General features: G+C 34.8%; 1 pseudogene; it reads left to right on the forward strand.

Moving 5' to 3' along the window:
- The first annotated feature begins 17,840 nt into the window (after positions 1-17,840).
- On the forward strand, positions 17,841-17,957 carry LOC145266726 (5S ribosomal RNA; annotated as a pseudogene).
- Positions 17,958-19,009: the final 1,052 nt, after the last annotated feature.

Consider the following 19,009-nt stretch of genomic DNA (forward strand, 5'->3'; position numbering starts at 1 on the left):
TAGATAGTTAACAATCTATTTTTTACTGTACTAGATAGTTAACAATCTATTTTTGATGTACTAGATAGTTAACAATCTATTTTTTAATGTACTAGATAGTTAACAATCTATTTTTAATGTACTAGATAGTTAACAATCTATTTTGTAATGTACTAGATAGTTAACAATCTATTTTTTAATGTACTAGATAGTTAACAATCTATTTTTAATGTACTAGATAGTTAACAATCTATTTTTTACTGTACTAGATAGTTAACAATCTATTTTTTGATGTACTAGATAGTTAACAATCTATTTTTTAATGTACTAGATAGTTAACAATCTATTTTTGAATGTACTAGATAGTTAACAATCTATTTTTTAATGTACTAGATAGTTAACAATCTATTTTTTAATGTACTAGATAGTTAACAATCTATTTTTTTATGTACTAGATAGTTAACAATCTATTTTTTAATGTACTAGATAGTTAACAATCTATTTTTGAATGTACTAGATAGTTAACAATCTATTTTTGAATGTACTAGATAGTTAACAATCTATTTTTTAATGTACTAGATAGTTAACAATCTATTTTTTAATGTACTAGATAGTTAACAATCTATTTTTTAATGTACTAGATAGTTAACAATCTATTTTTTAATGTACTAGATAGTTAACAATCTATTTTGTAATGTACTAGATAGTTAACAATCTATTTTTTAATGTACTAGATAGTTAACAATCTATTTTTTAATGTACTAGATAGTTAACAATCTATTTTTTAATGTACTAGATAGTTAACAATCTATTTTTTAATGTACTAGATAGTTAACAATCTATTTTGTAATGTACTAGATAGTTAACAATCTATTTTGTAATGTACTAGATAGTTAACAATCTATTTTTTAATGTACTAGATAGTTAACAATCTATTTTTTAATGTACTAGATAGTTAACAATCTATTTTTTAATGTACTAGATAGTTAACAATCTATTTTTGAATGTACTAGATAGTTAACAATCTATTTTTTAATGTACTAGATAGTTAACAATCTATTTTGTAATGTACTAGATAGTTAACAATCTATTTTTTAATGTACTAGATAGTTAACAATCTATTTTTTAATGTACTAGATAGTTAACAATCTATTTTTTAATGTACTAGATAGTTAACAATCTATTTTTTAATGTACTAGATAGTTAACAATCTATTTTGTAATGTACTAGATAGTTAACAATCTATTTTGTAATGTACTAGATAGTTAACAATCTATTTTTTAATGTACTAGATAGTTAACAATCTATCTTTGAAATCACAGAATAGTTTAAAATCTATTTTTAAAAGCAATGAATAGTTTACAATATATTATTGGGCGCACCGAATAGGTATTTTTGGAGGTTAACTATCTACTTTTGAAAGTAGATTGTTTGTTAATGCTATATTTAAAAGTACAGAACAGTTTGCAATCTATTTTTAGAATGCGCAGATTAGTTAACAATTTATTTTTCAAAGCACGGATTAGTTATTTATTTTTGAAAGTACAGAAGAATTAAAAATCTATTTTTGAAAGTACAGGATATTTAACAATTTATTATTATGATACACAAAACTTTTTGAATTTCGGTTCAAAATTTCTTTGCGATGTCCGACATATTTCTAATGAATAGAATATAGCAGCAGACGCCTTGTCTTAACTTTCTATCAATTATCTCTCATCACCTTCAAATATTGATCGACAACAAATGACCTGAAACCAGCCTGTTTTGATACTTCTAATTTGTGTATCTGATATGTATCTGATATATAGCCTGAATCTGCAGCGGACAAAATTAACATACCGATCTGTGCCCACTTCGAACATGCAGACCATTTTTGATACCTCAACAGAGTTCACCCTGCTATCTTGTTCCAATGATCTATCATTAGGTTGTCTTTGATGCCATGTCTGGCACACACCGGAATCAATGTCACGATAAAGCTGATTTCGGCTAGATGTTTTCTAACCTGACTTTGACCTGAGCAAGTTCTTGCGTATCTTGCTGCAAGTCAAAAGTAGACAAACATATTCACACAAAACTTGGAACATTCAGCACTAGACGATCAATTCAATCATATTCATAGTGATCTTTTTTATAACCATTTAACAGACAGAAAACGTAAAAGCAAAGAAGAACTGAAGCCAAACTGCGGTCCCACGTAGAGTTGTAAAAACCTTAAATTCACTAATTCATTTTTTCATGGCAAGTGTTCGACTGAGCCCCAATCTATGGTCCCCCTTCGCCAATTTGTCACACAAGACACTCGTCTAGCCGAAATCACTATCAATAAATCTCCACTCTCTATCAGTGCCTAACCCTAAACATGGTTTCTCTGAACAAAGCTTCTTTCCTAGAACTGCCAACCTGTGGAACTGTGTTCCGCTGGTCTGCTTTCCAGCTGACTACAATACTGTCATAATCGATTCGATTGTAACGATGTTCATCCTTGTAAATAATCTGTATACCAAATTTCCACCATAAATAATTACTGCGCTACTGTCCCAATGATTACAATACACACATCAATCCTTGTCCTCGAGTGGCCTCCGAGACTTGATATATGATAATCCCTTCGTAAAAGAAAATTACTTTTACCAAGACTTTGTAAATGTTCTAAGATATTTTCACACTACTTATTTGTGGACAATGTATATGCGATCTTGGTTCTCCTGACTCTTTTGCCTCCCAATTTTTCGTCTGGTAAAATTGTAATCGTGTGATCACGGGATAGCGACGATAAAAAACAAAAACATTTAATCAAGTACCGCTTGTTATGGATTTCTCTGAATACGATATTAAAAATCACTTTTGTGGTATTGTTATGTAACTGTTCTGTACTTTCACCTAACAATTAAATAGACAAAAAAGATATCTTAAAACTTGAATTTATATAATCATTTTATTATATATATTTTTGAGGGGAGGGATTGACTTAGCGTGCATGTACTATGTTACCGAATTGGCGGGTGTATTGCTACTACTCAGTACTTTCACCTAACAATTTAATAACAAAAATGCAAAACTTGAATTTAACTTGAAAATACTATTTTCAAAAATAGTGCATAATCGTCACATTATTTTACATATTTCATTTGCAAAGGACCCCTTTATTAAATTCACAATGATTGAAATTTTAAGTTTTATGTACTGATTTCTAAAAAAAAAAAAGAATAAGTATTTAAGTACTAAAAAAAATAATTAACTTTTAGTCATGGTAATATTTATTTATTATATTTTATTTAGAAATAATTACACAACATTTTAAATTTCAATCATTTTTAATTTGGTACTTGTGCATAATTTGAACCAGACGTAACTCAGGGTCCGATCGGCTTCGCTCGGAACATGACGTCATGCGCTCGGGTTTGCTTGTAATGTGACGTAAGACGTCGATCAGCCAATCAATGCACTGCAAAGTAGCAGACGAACGTTTCTAAATAAAAATTGGAAGGAAATAAAACATCTGTAACAACCGTTTTCTGAAAAAAAAAAAAAAAAAAAAATGAATATATCCAGTTTGGAAAAATATTTGATGACGCCGGAAGACGCGGTCTCATATTGTCAAGAAAAAAAGTAATAGCTGCAAAAAAAAAAAAAAAAAAAAAAAAAAGAAACTGCGTTTCCTGTGGCGAGAAGTACATCATCGCCAAAAGGAGATCTGAGGAGCACGAGTGTGGGTGGAGATGCACGCGCACGCAATGCACACCCAGCCTCTCCATGTTAAGAACGGCTTTCGAAATAAACACCCCCAACCCACCCATGGTAAAAACGGCTATCAGAAAAAACACCCCAACCTCCCCATGTTAAGAACGGCTTTCGAAATAAATACCCCCAACCCACCCTTGATAAGAACGGCTATCCGGAAAAAAACACCCCAACCTCCCCATGTTAAGAATGACTTTCGGAATAGACACCCCTTCCCAACCTCCCCATGCTAAGAACCACTCTTATAAAAAAAAACATAATTTATTAATAATTTTCTTGTATGACAGATAAGCTTCGTTAATTGTTAATCAGGAAATAAAAAATAAATAAAAACTTTGCTTATCTGTTTTGTTTTTGAACTTTTCGTTGTACCTAAAAGCAAAACAAAGTACAGTACAAAAACTTATCTTACAAAAAAAAAAAAAAAAAAAAAAAAAAAAAAAAAAAAAACGACGTTGAGTTACGTCTGGTTCCAATTATGCAAAAGTCTCTGAATTTAATAAAACGGTCCTTAGGAAAAAAAAGCATGTGAAGTGAAGTGGTGCGACGGTGCGTACCGCGCTATTGTTGTAAACAGTATGGTCAAGTTAAATTCAAGTTCTACAATATATTTGTTTTTGTTTTTGCCTTTTTTTATTAAATTGTTAGGCGTGTCTATGGTAAATAAAAATTTTGTTCGAATGGAAAAAAACAACGATATAAGTCTCTTTCTCTCTCTCTCTCTCTGTCTCTTCCTATCTATCTCTCTCTTTAACTTTCTCTCTCTCTATCTCAGTCGCTACCGTGCTCGAAAACGCGTTAATGGATTCTCAAATAAACCAACGGTAAATGTAACTCATGTGTTAGGAAAATAAAAATGTATTTCATTTGTTTCTTTTGGAGTTCAATATTTGCACAAATAAACAGAATAATATAAGAGTATTTCATCGGAAAATTGTCCTGAAATATATTTAAATAAAACGTAAGAATAATGTGTACGTACAGAATTACAGGAGACGAAACCGGACATATTGCTCCTAAGCGAAACTGGCATAGGGCCGATCACTTCCGTAGATGAGTTAATAATAAATGGATACTCTAACTTAACATCTAAATTTGACCCCCAAGATCACCATGGGCATGGAATATGTGCCTAATTAAAGATGGTTTTCCATGTGGTAGGGATATCTCCAGAGAAGACCCTAATTTACCTTATATATGCTTCCGGGTTGCATTTGCTTCAACCACCGCATTTATATTTGCCCTCTATCGCCCCCACAACAGCGGGGTTATTATCTTTAAGAGTATATCTGAGAAAATTGACCACATCCTGTTTGCTCATCCTTCGGCTAACATCCACATTTGAGGTGACTTCAATGTCCATAATGTGGAATGGCTGACCCACTCAAATAAGACAGATGATGAAGAGATGTTCTGTCATGATTTTGCCATTGCCTATGACCTCACTCAAATTGTTCACGAACCCACCCGTGTGCCCGATACTACCAGCAAGCCTTCTAGACCTTTTTCTCACAACTTCCCCTGAGCTATGTTCATGTTCCATTCTATCTCCTCTGGGATCCTCCGACCACTCTGTTGTAGCAGTTAAGATAAAAATGAAATGTAATAAGTCTTCAGACGTACCTCTCCACCATACTGTATATCGATACTCTATGGCTGACTGGGATAGCTTCCGTACATTCATATCTGATCTAACTCTGCATTCCATGTTTAAAAAAGATGTCCTCTATAGTATCAGACCTTACCGAATGGTTAATTGTAGGCATAAACCGATTCATACCATCCAAAAAATTCCAACAAAAACCTAACAGCCAGCCATGGTTTTCCCCAGAATGTGTTGCTGCCATCGCGCACAGAAATCACTTTTTCCATAGCTACCAACGAAATAGATGTATTGAGATTAAAGCTGCTTTTAGGATTGCCAGCAACCACTGTAAAAGAGTAATAAAAAATGCAAGAGAGCTATATGCAAGAGAGCTATATGCTCAGTCCGTTAAATCCAAAGTAGCTGAGCAGCGGCTTGGTTCCCACCAGTTTTGGCAAATAGCAAACAGGATCCTGAACAGAAGCGTGCGTTCTATCTCGACCATCATCAATGGACCTGGAGTAATCTCGTCAGCATCAGACAAGGCCAAACTATTTGCCAAGAACTTTGCAGCTAATTCTACCCTATGCGACGAAAGTCATCAACTCCCCGTATTTCCTCCTATAAACGACAACACGCTATGCAACATACAAATATCTGTGCGTGAGGTCGCCAAGCTAATCAAGAACCTTGACTCCAGTAAAGCAACTGGCCCTGACGGCATTCCAATTATAGTGTTGAAAAAGCTTCAACCAGAACTTGCCCCCATATTTACAAAACTGTTTAAGCGTTGCCTTAAGGAGAAGTTCTTTCCCACACCCTGGAAAACCTCAGCCGTACGCCCTGTATTTAAGAATTCAGGTGATAAGTCATCTCCCTTTCAGTACAGACCAATAAGTCTCCTGTGTGTCATGAGTAAGCTGCTGGAATCCATATTAAATAGAGAAGTAGTCAACAACCTCAGCAGAAATAACTTTCTTAGTGACATGCAATATGGTTTCCGTACAGCTAGATCTACAGCAGATATGCTAACGGTTATATCTCATAGGATTAGTGAATCTCTCAACAAAGGCTTCCTTTCTAGGGCAATTGCTCTTGACATATCAAAGGCCTTCGATAAGTTATAGCATAAAGGTCTACTTCACAAGATTCCCAGCTACGGTATAACTGGAAATGTGTTCTCAAATATTAAATCGTTTCTCTCTGATAGGCTCATAATAGTGGTTGATTGGCAGAAATCAGAAGCCCACATTATTAATGTCGGAGTCCCTCAGGGATCCATCCTGGGCCCAACTCTCTTCCTGATCTACATCAATAATCTCCCAAAACAAATACTTAAATCATTCGTTGACATCTATGCTGACGACACGACCATCTATGGCAACACATCAAAGGCCGTAAATGACATTCTGATTCTCTCTCCTCTGATCAGTGGGGGAAAAGGTGGCTGGTTACTTTTAATGCATCAAAAACCAAGCTCCTATCTTTACATCATCAACGCTCTGATCCCCATCTGGCATCAATTGAAATGGATCGCTCTCGCCTTGGAGAGGCTCCATGTTTTGACAAGCTCCTAATCTTAAATGGAACACATACATCAAGTCTGTTGCCAAGATCGCTGGGAAAATGATGGGATCCTTCTACCGCTCCAGAAGATATCTCACTACTGATGCAATTCTCTATCTATATAAAAGCCAGGTACGTCCAAGGATGGAATACTGCTGCCACATCTGGGCAGGAGCTAAATTAAACCATATGACAGGCAGCGGATGGTCACTCTCTTCCTTCTTTTTTCTTTCTTCTTCTTTCCCTTACGCACAGCCGATTGTCAGTTAATTTCCGTATATTTTCCCTTTTCTTCCTAGGTTAGTTAACGCGTGTCAAGTCATTTACGGGTAAGAACGGGCATATTTAGGTGTGTGTGTGTGTGTGTGTGTGTGTGTGTGTGTGTGTGTGTGTGTCTGTTGTTACGTCGGGTTACCGGACAGTCGTTAAGTGTCATAATGTTCTTTCTGCTTGTTTTTTTTAAAAATCCCTCCCCTATTAACTTAATTCCCACCCTCTCTATAAAATGTATTAAGTGGATTGCTACTACCACCCGCTCTGGTTTTTGACGGTCGGGGCCCGATTCTTTTTCTTTCTTTATTTCAGTATCAAAAATGTAATTGAAAATACCATAAGGTTGAAATAAATTATTGCATCGACAATTATGTAATTTCCGTGTTATATTTTTATGTTATTGCTCTGTTTACCACATTGAGCTCTCATACCCGGATTTCCTCCTGGAATTATTCTATTATAACACATTATAACACATTATATATATATATATATATATATATATATATATATATATATATATATATATATATATATATATATACATACACACAGATTACCCGGATATAAATCCAGTGGCACAATATTAGACCTTCCCCTTCCCCAACACAATTATCTTAGTCAAATAAAATTTCCCAAAAATGAAGAGAGAAAGAAAAAAGTGAAAAACACTGAAGCGACCTGTTACCGGTGATGGAGATAAAGTGGCAACAAGTAACTTACAAATATTTCTTAGAAAAATAAATAAAAAATACCGTCAGATTGGCGTAAAAAAATAATGATGTAGATTTATTTATCGGAGAGTTACATGGAGTAGAAGTTTATTATCTAGTGAGTTCCTTTTGACTGAGGAAATTGTTTTTTTATAGCTGGTTTAAGGAGTAAAGGTTATTAAAAAGAGGAGCTCATAGAATAGTTAAAATCCACATGGGGTTAGAGTTCATGGTAAGAGCATGTGTTGAAAACACGTGTTTTTTTTTTTTAAATAAGAGTTCATGGGAGTAGTTAAAAGTTTGTTCATTACGAATTGCAACAAGAAAATGCAGCGGGGCTTTCCTCGCGTTAGCTGTAAGCGTTGCCATTTTTTTAGGGTCCTTTTTCTGGGCGTCTTAGTCCTGGAGAATTACATATTTTGTACACACGTGGTGAAGGCTTTGCTTAGTGCCGCGAAAGGAAACCCCGACCTACCACGTCGAATTCTAGCCTTCTAAAGAGGAAGGAAGAAGTCCCTAATTTCCTGTCACGTGATTTTTTTGAGAACCGGAAATGGTGACTTCTAAAAAATGTTCCTTGTCAAGTTTGGTTCCGGCGTAGTTGCTACAACACTATTACGTCGAGAAATAAATTGCTGAGTGTTTTGCACAATGGTTTATTATGGTCATAAAAATGTTGATATAAAATGGCAATATTAGCTATCGTAGGCTGATGAGGAAATACGGCCACTTGATGGTGACAGCACTTGGAAACTTAAAATTGCGAAATTCGAATACGTGAAACGAAATACGTTTTAATAGTTTTTGACAAAGAAATTAAGAAATAAATGAAACCGTTTTTTTTTTTTTGTTTTTTGCGTCTTTTCTTCAGATAGTTTTTTTTACCGAAATATTTGAAAGGACTCTTACCAATATTTTCAAGCGGTAAAATTAACCAAGTTAACTCCTTATTTATGGAAGACAGATTTCCTTTCACTCTGCTAGGGCGACACAATACTGGTTAAACCAAAATGGGATTCATAAACTTCCATGGTCATGAACCCAATTGAAAACCTTTGGGGCATATTAGACCGAAACCTTCTAAATCTGAACTTAAACATATCACTTATATTAAGACTAGCAGGGCTACCCGGCGTTGCTCGGGACCGTATAAACAATGAAAAAACAAAAGCAGATATTGAATATATGTTTTATTCTTAGGGGAGAGGAATCTTTCATCTCTATGTATTATTTGTTTTATCTACCCTAGGACTGGTATTGTTCATGTTTTATCCCTAGCGTAGGTAATTTACAGCATGTATATGAAATTGTTTTACCTTAGGGAGAAGAGAACAGGTAATATACAACATAATGTGTCTATATTACATCCCTGGCAACGCCTAGAAACCAGCTAGAACATGTATTTCAGTCAATCTTTATTACATCCTGGGCTATGCCGGGAAACCAGCTAATCTCTATTTAGTGACTTGACCACCAAAATACCTCCCTAAGTGTGTCCTTTCTTTTGAACTTATTAGATATAGGTATCTAGAAATTTGTGTGAAATTTTGTTGAATGCATTGTTCACTATGATTTTCTTATTGTTCTACACAATATCAACTGTAGCGAAATAACACAGTAAACTTAGTTTAACATGGCTAGAAATTTCTGAAGATTATATTCGTCAACTGATCAATGCCATGCCTAAAACGGTCCTAGCATTAAAAACAGCAAAGGGAATGCCAACTAAGTGTTAGTTATTAAATTTGTGACCATTTATTTATTTTTATTTTGTTCTATAAATAATGTTTATTGAAATAAACTGTTTGCATATGTGTCTATTCTTTTCTTTCATATTTGTGTATATAGTGTGACCAAACAATCTTACAGGGCTGCTCTCCGCAAGAGAAATGAATATCCATTGTTAATTAATATGTATTATCTTATCACTTTCTATCCTGCTTTTTAATGAATAGGATCTCCTGCGTGAATATTTCATAATCTGGAAACCGTGACATAGTTACGCACGTTAAAGGTATTACGGTATTAATATATTAAGGTATTATATTATTGAGGTGTGAGGGAAAGATACAAAGAATAAAACAAAAAAGAAACGAAGGGGAGAAAAAGAAAGAAAATGATATGTCGTGTATAACGCTAAACAAGCGTTCAACAGCCACCTATTCTAGTTGGTGTCGGTTTATAAATATGAGCTATCTGCTCATATGCAAATTATACTTAATTTGCATATCACTACATCTCCCTATAACGGAGGGGCTTTATGCCGCGAGTACTTCTTGTGCTTCTTCTCGTGTCAATCCTCAACATCTTCCTTTATTTCTCTCCTTTTCCTTTGGAGATCTGGATCCACCACGTCTTTCCCTGTAATCGCAGTGTTCCTCCTGCATATTTTGATCTTCCTTTTCTGCCTTGTTCCATTCTACTTCTTCCTCTTCTACTCTCCTCCTCCGCGGTCTGGCCCTGTCGGTGGGGCATTAGAATACGCCGACTGCCCCCCTGCAGAGGGTAAAAGTCCCTCAATGGGGGTCCTGGATATGACCTTAAACTATACCCAGTGGTGAGGCCCCAGCTTGTGGGCTTTGGGGAGTGTGGAGCCACCCTTTAATTACCATTGCTCCCAGGCCCACTCTGACCCGGAGTGGTAGTACCTGTTAGGGTCCCAACTATGGGTTAAATAGAAACCGACGTGAAAACAAATATATTCTATTAAAAAAATTTTTCCTTCAAAATCTTTGGATTCGGCATTAAATAACCCGAAAAGGGTTGATATGCCGTAAAACAAAAACAACCAACCAACCTCCGCGGTCTCATTTTGCATAAACTCTTCTGTTGCGTCAATAATGAGCAGCTCTGAAGGCATTTCCTCATCCGATTGTTCTACTTGGGATCTTATTTGATCAGCATGAGCTAGAACACTGTTCCCATTTTCTTTATTTAATATTGCAGTATTATGTCTTTTCTGCATAATAAATTCTGCTGTCTCGGCTTCCGTATTCCTATTTCTTTTGTACCACATCTTTTGATTTGTGGCATATGACATAGGTAAAGGGGATCATAATTGTCTGTCCATTAAGGCAGATGGACTTTATGGCCTGCCTGCATGCGGAATTGTTCTATAATTTAGTAATAATCTTGGTAGGAAAGCATCGATTTTCTCCTTCTGTTACACGCATGCTTTTATGCCCTTCTTTACCTTCTGGGCCATCCTTTCCGCTATCCCGTTACTTTGAGGGTGGTAGGGAGGGGTCTTGTAAGGTCTGCATCCTATTTTTCTTAACCATTCATACAAATCAACATCCGCAAATTTTGGCGCGTTATACATCACCAATGTTCTCGGTATCCCATTTCTCGAAAATATTACTCTTAATATTTGTTTTACGGTGGTACGTTTTTTTATCAGGTACTCTCACCACTTCAGGCCAACCTGAATATGCGTTTAATAATATTAATAATAGTCCTATCTCATTGACATAATCATGATTCATGTGCACTTTGCTCCATGGTTCTGCTTCTCAGGGCCACACATGTATTTTCTTTTGCTTGAAATTCCTGAGTTCTGTGCATCTTTTTACGTAGTCCTCTACATCTCTTGAGTACCCCGGCCACCATGCTTCCAATTTAAATCTTCTTTGCGTAGCTGCTAGTCCACAATGTACATCATCATGTACACTTTTTATAACCTGTCTTCTCTGTGTTTCTGGGGGAACTACCAAGTCTCCATTACATATTACCCCATTTTCTATAGTCAGTTGATGTCTTATTTCTTTGAATGGTCTTTCAACCATTGAACAATTTCCCCAGCAATTCTCTTTTATCCTCAACACTATTCTGTTTTACACTGTGTCATTTGTAGTTTCAGTAGCCATTTTATCTACAGATATTACATCGGTTTCTACAAGGTGCAGGAATATGTTTTCAAATTCTTCGTCGTTTTTGTCATAATCCTCTCTATAAAACCTCAATCTAGGTAAGGCATCAACGTGCGGTATCGTATTCCCTTTAACATATTCAATGTCAAAGTCGAATGCCATCAATCTGATCACCCAATTCTGGACATTGTAAATTTCAGTAGTTCTTTTCTTGGGTTGAAAATAAATTCCAGTGGTCTGTAATCACTTTCCAACAAGAAGTTTTTCCCATCAAGAACGGCCTTGCTCTGTCCATTGTCCACACTATGGATAGTGCCTCCCTTTCTATATTAGAATAATTGTGTTCAGTCGTTATTAATCTCGACAAGTACATTACGGGATGGCCATCTTGTGACAAAATACCGGATACGGAATGCTCACTAGCGTTAGTAGTTAGTTATGTCCCTCTTAGGGTAAAAAAATGGGTACTATTGGCTTTTTCGCCAGAATCTGTTTAAAGTTTTTAAAGGCTTTCTGTTGGTGTTCTGACCAAATGAACTCCGCATTCTTTTTCTTAACTTCGCAAATGGTTCTGTCCATTTATTATATTTTGGTACATATTTTCTATAAAAGTTTACCACACTCAAGAAAGACTCCAACTCTTTTTTTATTTTTTGGTGTAACCACTTTTAGAATTTTCACTATTAGCGCTTCATCTGGAGAGATCCCTTCCCTTGATATTGAGTAAGCCAAAAATTATATTTCATTACTGTTGGTTACACTTTTTTGTATTTACTGTCATGCCAGCATCTCTTAGCCGGTTCAGTATATTTTCAGTTTTTTTTTCTTTAAATCATCTTCATTTAAATCTCCAACACATATATCGTCTTGATAACAGATGATATTTTCAACATTTCCTATTACTTTTTCAATAGCTTTTTGAAAAATTGCACCTGCCGTTTTTATGCCATACGGCATCCTTTTCCACCTTTAACAGGCCTATAGGTGTGTTTATGGTCGTCACTTCTTTAAAATTTAATTAATTTAAAATATGGGTATTTGGTGGTAAGCTGATTTTAGGTCTATCTTCGAAAATACTTTCATTCCGGCAAGTTTATGTAAAGCTACTTGTACATTCGGTACGAGTCGGCGCAAACTTTATAGTTCACCCCTATTTTATAATCTCCACATATTCTCAAGTCACCGTCTTTTTCTTTTAATACAACAATGGATGATGCCCATTTACTTCCTCCTGGAGGGGCAGGTTCTAATAAATCTTCTTTTATTAACTTTCGCAACTTAACTATTACCAACGGTAATGAATGCACTGGTACATTTCTCGCTCCGTAGGAGGGGGGAATATTTTCTTTTAATTTCAGGCTAGCTTAATAATTTTAATTTTCCTTTCTATCTCATTAATCAACTTTGTTGAATTTATTTTTAATACATCATTTCCCAATAGTCCATGCGTTTTTCGGCAATTTGTAATTATAATGGATACTACTTCATATTTTTCTTTTACTTCTATTGAACCTTCAAAGTAACCCATAATTGCTATAACCGAGCCATCAAACTGACATAATTGTACGTTGCTTTTTTTTTTTTTTTTTTTTTTTTTTTTTTAAAAACGGTTTTCCCATTTTTTACGCCACAAATTTCTGGGTATTATGGTTACTTCACGGTCAGTATCTATTTGCATTTCAACAACACAATTGTTGATTTTCATTTTTATTTTTATATATCCATTCCTTGATCCAGTATTTTGTATATTATCCTTCTTTACATTAAAAATTTGTCTATTTTCATCCTCTATTTTTTCCATATTTTTCGTTTTACATACTTCTTTGAAGTGATTCTTTTTTTAAACACTTTGAACATGTTTTTCCAAACACTGGGCATTTTTCTTTTCCACTTTAATGAATTCTTCCACAGTATGTACAGTTTCTTCTTTTCGTTTCTACCGTATACGTGTCAGCCATTATTTCTTCGGAGTTTTGTTTATTTTGGTTGTAGGTATGTATTAATTCCTGCTGTTGTATAAATTCTAGACACTTATTCAAGAGCATGTTTGTAAGTTGTAACTGTTCCTAGTTTTTTCAAATTCACAGTATTTACTCGCACTTCTTAACCGGTGTAAATATTTTACTATCGGTTCATCCACTTCCTGCTTCATTGCCATAAACTTGGTCCTTTCTGCAATCACCAGTCTTTTTTATTTTTTATTTTTGACCTCATGTTTCCCTTAATAACCTGAGTTATTTCTTCGAAAGTCATTTCTTCTAGTTCTCTAGGGTAAGCCATTGTAGCAACCTTCATAATCGCTTCACAACCAGCGTTAGCCAATGAACAAGTCGGTGATTTAATTCTCCTCTCCTTGTTCTTTGATGTCTTTTAACTTTTTGCTTCTCGCATTAGCAGTGAAGCAACGAATCCAAGTATCTACGCTTTCCGGGTCTTCAAAGACCAGAGAATATCCTATCGGCGACGCCATTGATATAACGCTAAGCAAGCGTTCAACAACCACCTGTTCTAGTTGGTGTCGGTTTATAAATATATAAATTATACTAATTTGCATATCACCGCAGAAAGAAAATATAAATGAAAATAAAATTCGAAATAAAAAGAAAGAAGCGAACAGATAGAGAAAGAAAGAAAAAAATGGCGTCCGTTTGAAGAGTCCAAATCGTAATCCAAAATGTAAAAAAAAGAGGGAGAGAAAAAAGAGCTAAAAAAAAAAAAGAGGGAGAGAAAAAAAGAGCTAAAAAAAAAAGAGGGAGAGAAAAAAGAGGGAGAGAAAAAAGAGCTAAAAATAAAGAGGGAGAGAAAAAAGAGCTAAAAATAAAGAGGGAAAGAAAAAAGAGCTAAAAATAAAGAGGGAAAGAAAAAAGAGCTAAAAAAAAGAGGGAGAGAAAAAAGAGCTAAAAATAAAGAGGGAAAGAAAAAAGAGGGAGAGAAAAAAGAGCTAAAAAAAAGAGGGAGAGAAAAAAAGAGCTAAAAATAAAGAGGGAGAGAAAAAAGAGCTAAAAAAAGAGGGAGAGAAAAAAGAGCTAAAAAAAAAGAGGGAGAGAAAAAAAGAGCTAAAAATAAAGAGGGAGAGAAAAAAGAGCTAAAAAAAAGAGGGAAAGAAAAAAGAGGGAGAGAAAAAAGAGCTAAAAAAAAGAGGGAGAGAAAAAAAGAGCTAAAAATAAAGAGGGAGAGAAAAAAGAGCTAAAAAAAGAGGGAGAGAAAAAAGAGCTAAAAAAAAAGAGGGAGAGAAAAAAAGAGCTAAAAATAAAGAGGGAGAGAAAAAAGAGCTAAAAAAAGAGGGAGAGAAAAAAGAGCTAAAAAAAAAGAGGGAGAGAAAAAAAGAGCTAAAAATAAAGAGGGAGAGAAAAAAGAGCTAAAAAAAGAGGGAGAGAAAAAAGAGCTAAAAAAAAAGAGGGAGAGAAAAAAGAGCTAAAAATAAAGAGGGAGAGAAAAAAAGAGCTAAAAATAAAGAGGGAGAGAAAAAAGAGCTAAAAAAAGAGGGAGAGAAAAAAGAGCTAAAAAAAGAGGGAGAGAAAAAAGAGCTAAAAAAAAGAGGGAGAGAAAAAAGAGCTAAAAAAAAAGAGGGAGAGAAAAAAAGAGCTAAAAAAAAAGAGGGAGAGAAAAAAAGAGCTAAAAAAAAAGAGGGAGAGAAAAAAAGAGCTAAAAATAAAGAGGGAGAGAAAAAAGAGCTAAAAAAAGAGGGAGAGAAAAAAGAGCTAAAAAAAAAGAGGGAGAGAAAAAAAAAGCTAAAAATAAAGAGGGAGAGAAAAAAGAGCTAAAAAAAGAGGGAGAGAAAAAAGAGCTAAAAAAAAGAGGGAGAGAAAAAGAGCTAAAAATAAAGAGGGAAAGAAAAAAGAGGGAGAGAAAAAAAGAGCTAAAAAAAAAAGAGGGAGAGAAAAAAGAGCTAAAAAAAAAAAGAGGGAGAGAAAAAAGTGCTAAAAAAAAAAGAGGGAGAGAAAAAAAGAGCTAAAAAAAGAGGGAGAGAAAAAAGAGCTAAAAAAAAAAATGAACGGAACAAAAAAATAATCTAGAAAATATAAGCCACAATGGAAAATCAAACCTGATAAAATATTTTCAGATGGGGATTTATCAATTCGTATTATTTGGTTTATTCAGACTACTATTCTCATCTTGTATTCGACACAATCACGTTGACACACCGGTTCTAGCCAGATCACCGAAGTTAAGAAACGTTGAGCCTGAACAGTACCAGGAAGGTGACAATTTGGGAAGTCGAGGCGCTGTATGTACCGCGAGGTAAAATACTAGTCTGAGAAACTGGCGCGGTCTATCCTTCTCATGGGGGTAGATGGGACTCTAAACCGTGGTAGGCGCCCCATCTAGTGATAGCGTCACGATAAAAATATCCTTGATAGCCTTGGCGAAGCATCAAGTATTCAGCTACTGACAAGATTTGAATTACACTACAAACTCATGTGAGTTCAATCTCAGCTTCGGCCGCGCTTAAAATGGTTCTCATCTTGAGTTTTATTTTCACAACGCTTAAGTTGATGTAATTTCCGACCCTCAAGTGTATCCTGTCGAACTCGGGAATCTTTCTGTCAAACTCGAGGATTTGCACGAAATTTCGGACCTGTGACGTAGTGGATAAAGTACTCGGTAATTCATTTGTAAGTTACACTGTTTGGGAAGTTGAAAGTTTAATTCGAAAGAAATAGAAAGAAAAAAAAAACGTGGCGTCGATTTGAAGAGACCAAATTATAAAAATAGAGAACAAACAAAAAAACAGACAGAAAAGATACCAAGACAAGCAAGGAAATCTCTATATAAATAAAATGAACTCATTTTTCCCGTCGGATTTTGACCTTAATAGGATTAAAAATCAAGATATTTCATGCAAATATAATATGCACAAACGGCAGAACAATATCTGAGGTGTGTTATAGGCTTATTATTTCTCAAATTCCTCGATAATCTTAGATTTCTATACTTTTTCTGCTGAGAAGTCACGGCCAAAATCGGTTAAGATCAATGGAAGTGGTAAAATATTTTCTCTCTAATAAATTCCTCCCCCCCCTGCCACCACTTAACACCGTTTGGGGATCGTTCACAAGGAACAGTTGAGAAGAGAACACCGGTTTGGCTTCGTAGTTCTTTCATGTGAAGTTATTTAAAATCACTAAACTAAGCTGCAGTGCTCTGTAGCGTAGTGGTTAGCGTGCTGGACAATTCACATTATATTTTCACGTTCGCGCCGACCTACCGTAGTCGGGTTTTTTTTTTTTTTTTTTTTTCCTAAACAACTGGAATGGACTTTTCTTGGTGGCCGAACTGTTAACGTTGCAGATGTTTTTTTTTTTGTTGTTTTTTTTTTTTCACACTTTATTTTCCTACTTTTACTCATGACTCCGGGTTTGATCCTTCCTACTTACCTACCATAACATTTTTTAAAACTCCCCCCCCACCCGTCCCGGAAACAAACACTCGGGAAACGCCGGGTACCCCCGCTAGTATAAAATAAAATAAAAATGAAAATAAAATCTGATGTAAAGAAAGAAACGAAAATACAAAAGAAAAAAAAAATGGCGTTCATTAAAACGGACGGAGTAATAAAAAAAAAACTAAGAAAAGAAAGAAAAAAGATTCAGAAAAAAAAGGAGATAGAAAAAGAAAAGAAACCAAAAAAGAAAGGAAATAAAATGAAAATAAAATCTGATAAAAAAAAAAAACGATGTTAAAAGAAAGAGAAATAAAAAGAAAACGAATAGAAAAAAATGGCTTCCGGTTGAAGAGACCCAGTTACAAACCGCAACTAAGTAATCGATAAGTAATTAAGAATTACTTATCGATGAGTTGTACAATAGACAAATTCGAAATAAAAAGAAAGCAGCGAACGGAAAGAGAAAGAAGAGGAAGAAAGAAAAAAAAATGGCGTCTGTTTAAAGAGTCCAAATCATAATCCAAAATGTGAAAAAAGAAAAAGGACAAAAAAAAGAAAAGAAAAACGGAGGGAAAGAAGAGTGCTAGAAAAAAAAAAATGAACAGAAAAAATAATCTAGAAAATATAAGCCACAATGGAAAATAAAACCCGATAAAATATTTTCAGATGGGGATTTATCAATTCGTATTATTTGGTTTTATTCGGATTACTGTTCTCATCTTGTATACGGCACAGTCACGTTGACACACCGGTTCTCGTCAGATCACCGAAGTTAAGAAACGTTGAGCCTGGACACTACCAGGTGGGCGACCATTTGGGAAGTCGAGGCGCTGTATGCACCTCGAGGTAAAATACCAGTCTGAGAAACTGGCGCGGTCTATCCTTCTCTCGAGGGTAGATGGGAGTTTAAGCCGTGGGAGGAACCCCATCTAGTGATGGCGTCACGATAAAATATCCTTGGTAGCCCTGGCGAAGCATCAAGTATTAAGCTACCGACAATATTTGAATTACACTACAAACTCGTGTAGGGGGTTCAATCTCGGCTACGGCCGCGATGGAAATGGTTCTCATCTTGAGTTTTATTTTCTCAGCGCTTAAGTTAATATAACCTCTGACCCTCCTCAAGTGTATCCTGTCGAACTCGGGAATCTTTCTGTCGAACTCGAGCATCTGCGCGAAATTTCGGACCTGTGACGTGGTGGATAAAGTACATGGTTTTATTTGTAACTTACACTGTTTTGGAAGTTGAAAGTTCAATTCGAAAGAAATAGAAAGAAAAAAAAAAAACGTGGCGTCGATTTGAAGAGACCAAATTATAAAAATAGAGAACAAACAAACAAAAACAGTTAGAAAGAAAAGACACACAAAAAAAAAGTACGGAAATATAAAATTAAAAATAATTAAAATAAAATCCGATGTAAAGAAAGAAACAAAGAGAAAGAAAAATGGCGTTCATTAAAACGGACGGAGTAATAAAAAAAAAACTCAGAAAAGAAAAAAAAAAAAAGATACAGAATAAAGAGTAAGGAGGGATAGAAAAAGAAAAGAACCCAAAAAAGAAAGACAATGAAAATAAAATCTGATATAAAAGAACGACGTTAAAAGAAAGAGAAATAAAAAGAGAACGAAAAGAAAAAAAAAATGGCTTCCGTTTGAAGAGATCACGTTACAAACCGGAACTAAGTAATTATCAAATAATCAAAAGGGTCGTACTAAAAATGTACGTCTACTTTATGTCTGTCTAATTGCTGCTGCTGCTGCTAATTATAAAGCCACTCCGGTTGTTTGCCAGTGGAAATTATCGGGTGCTTATTTAATAAATATATATATATATATATATATATATATATATATATATATATATATATGCGTTTTTCCTTGAATGTTTCAG

Source organism: Euprymna scolopes, chromosome 41 (assembly GCF_053919585.1).
Source record: "Euprymna scolopes isolate OS-2025 chromosome 41, ASM5391958v1, whole genome shotgun sequence".
Taxonomy (NCBI): domain Eukaryota; kingdom Metazoa; phylum Mollusca; class Cephalopoda; order Sepiida; family Sepiolidae; genus Euprymna; species Euprymna scolopes.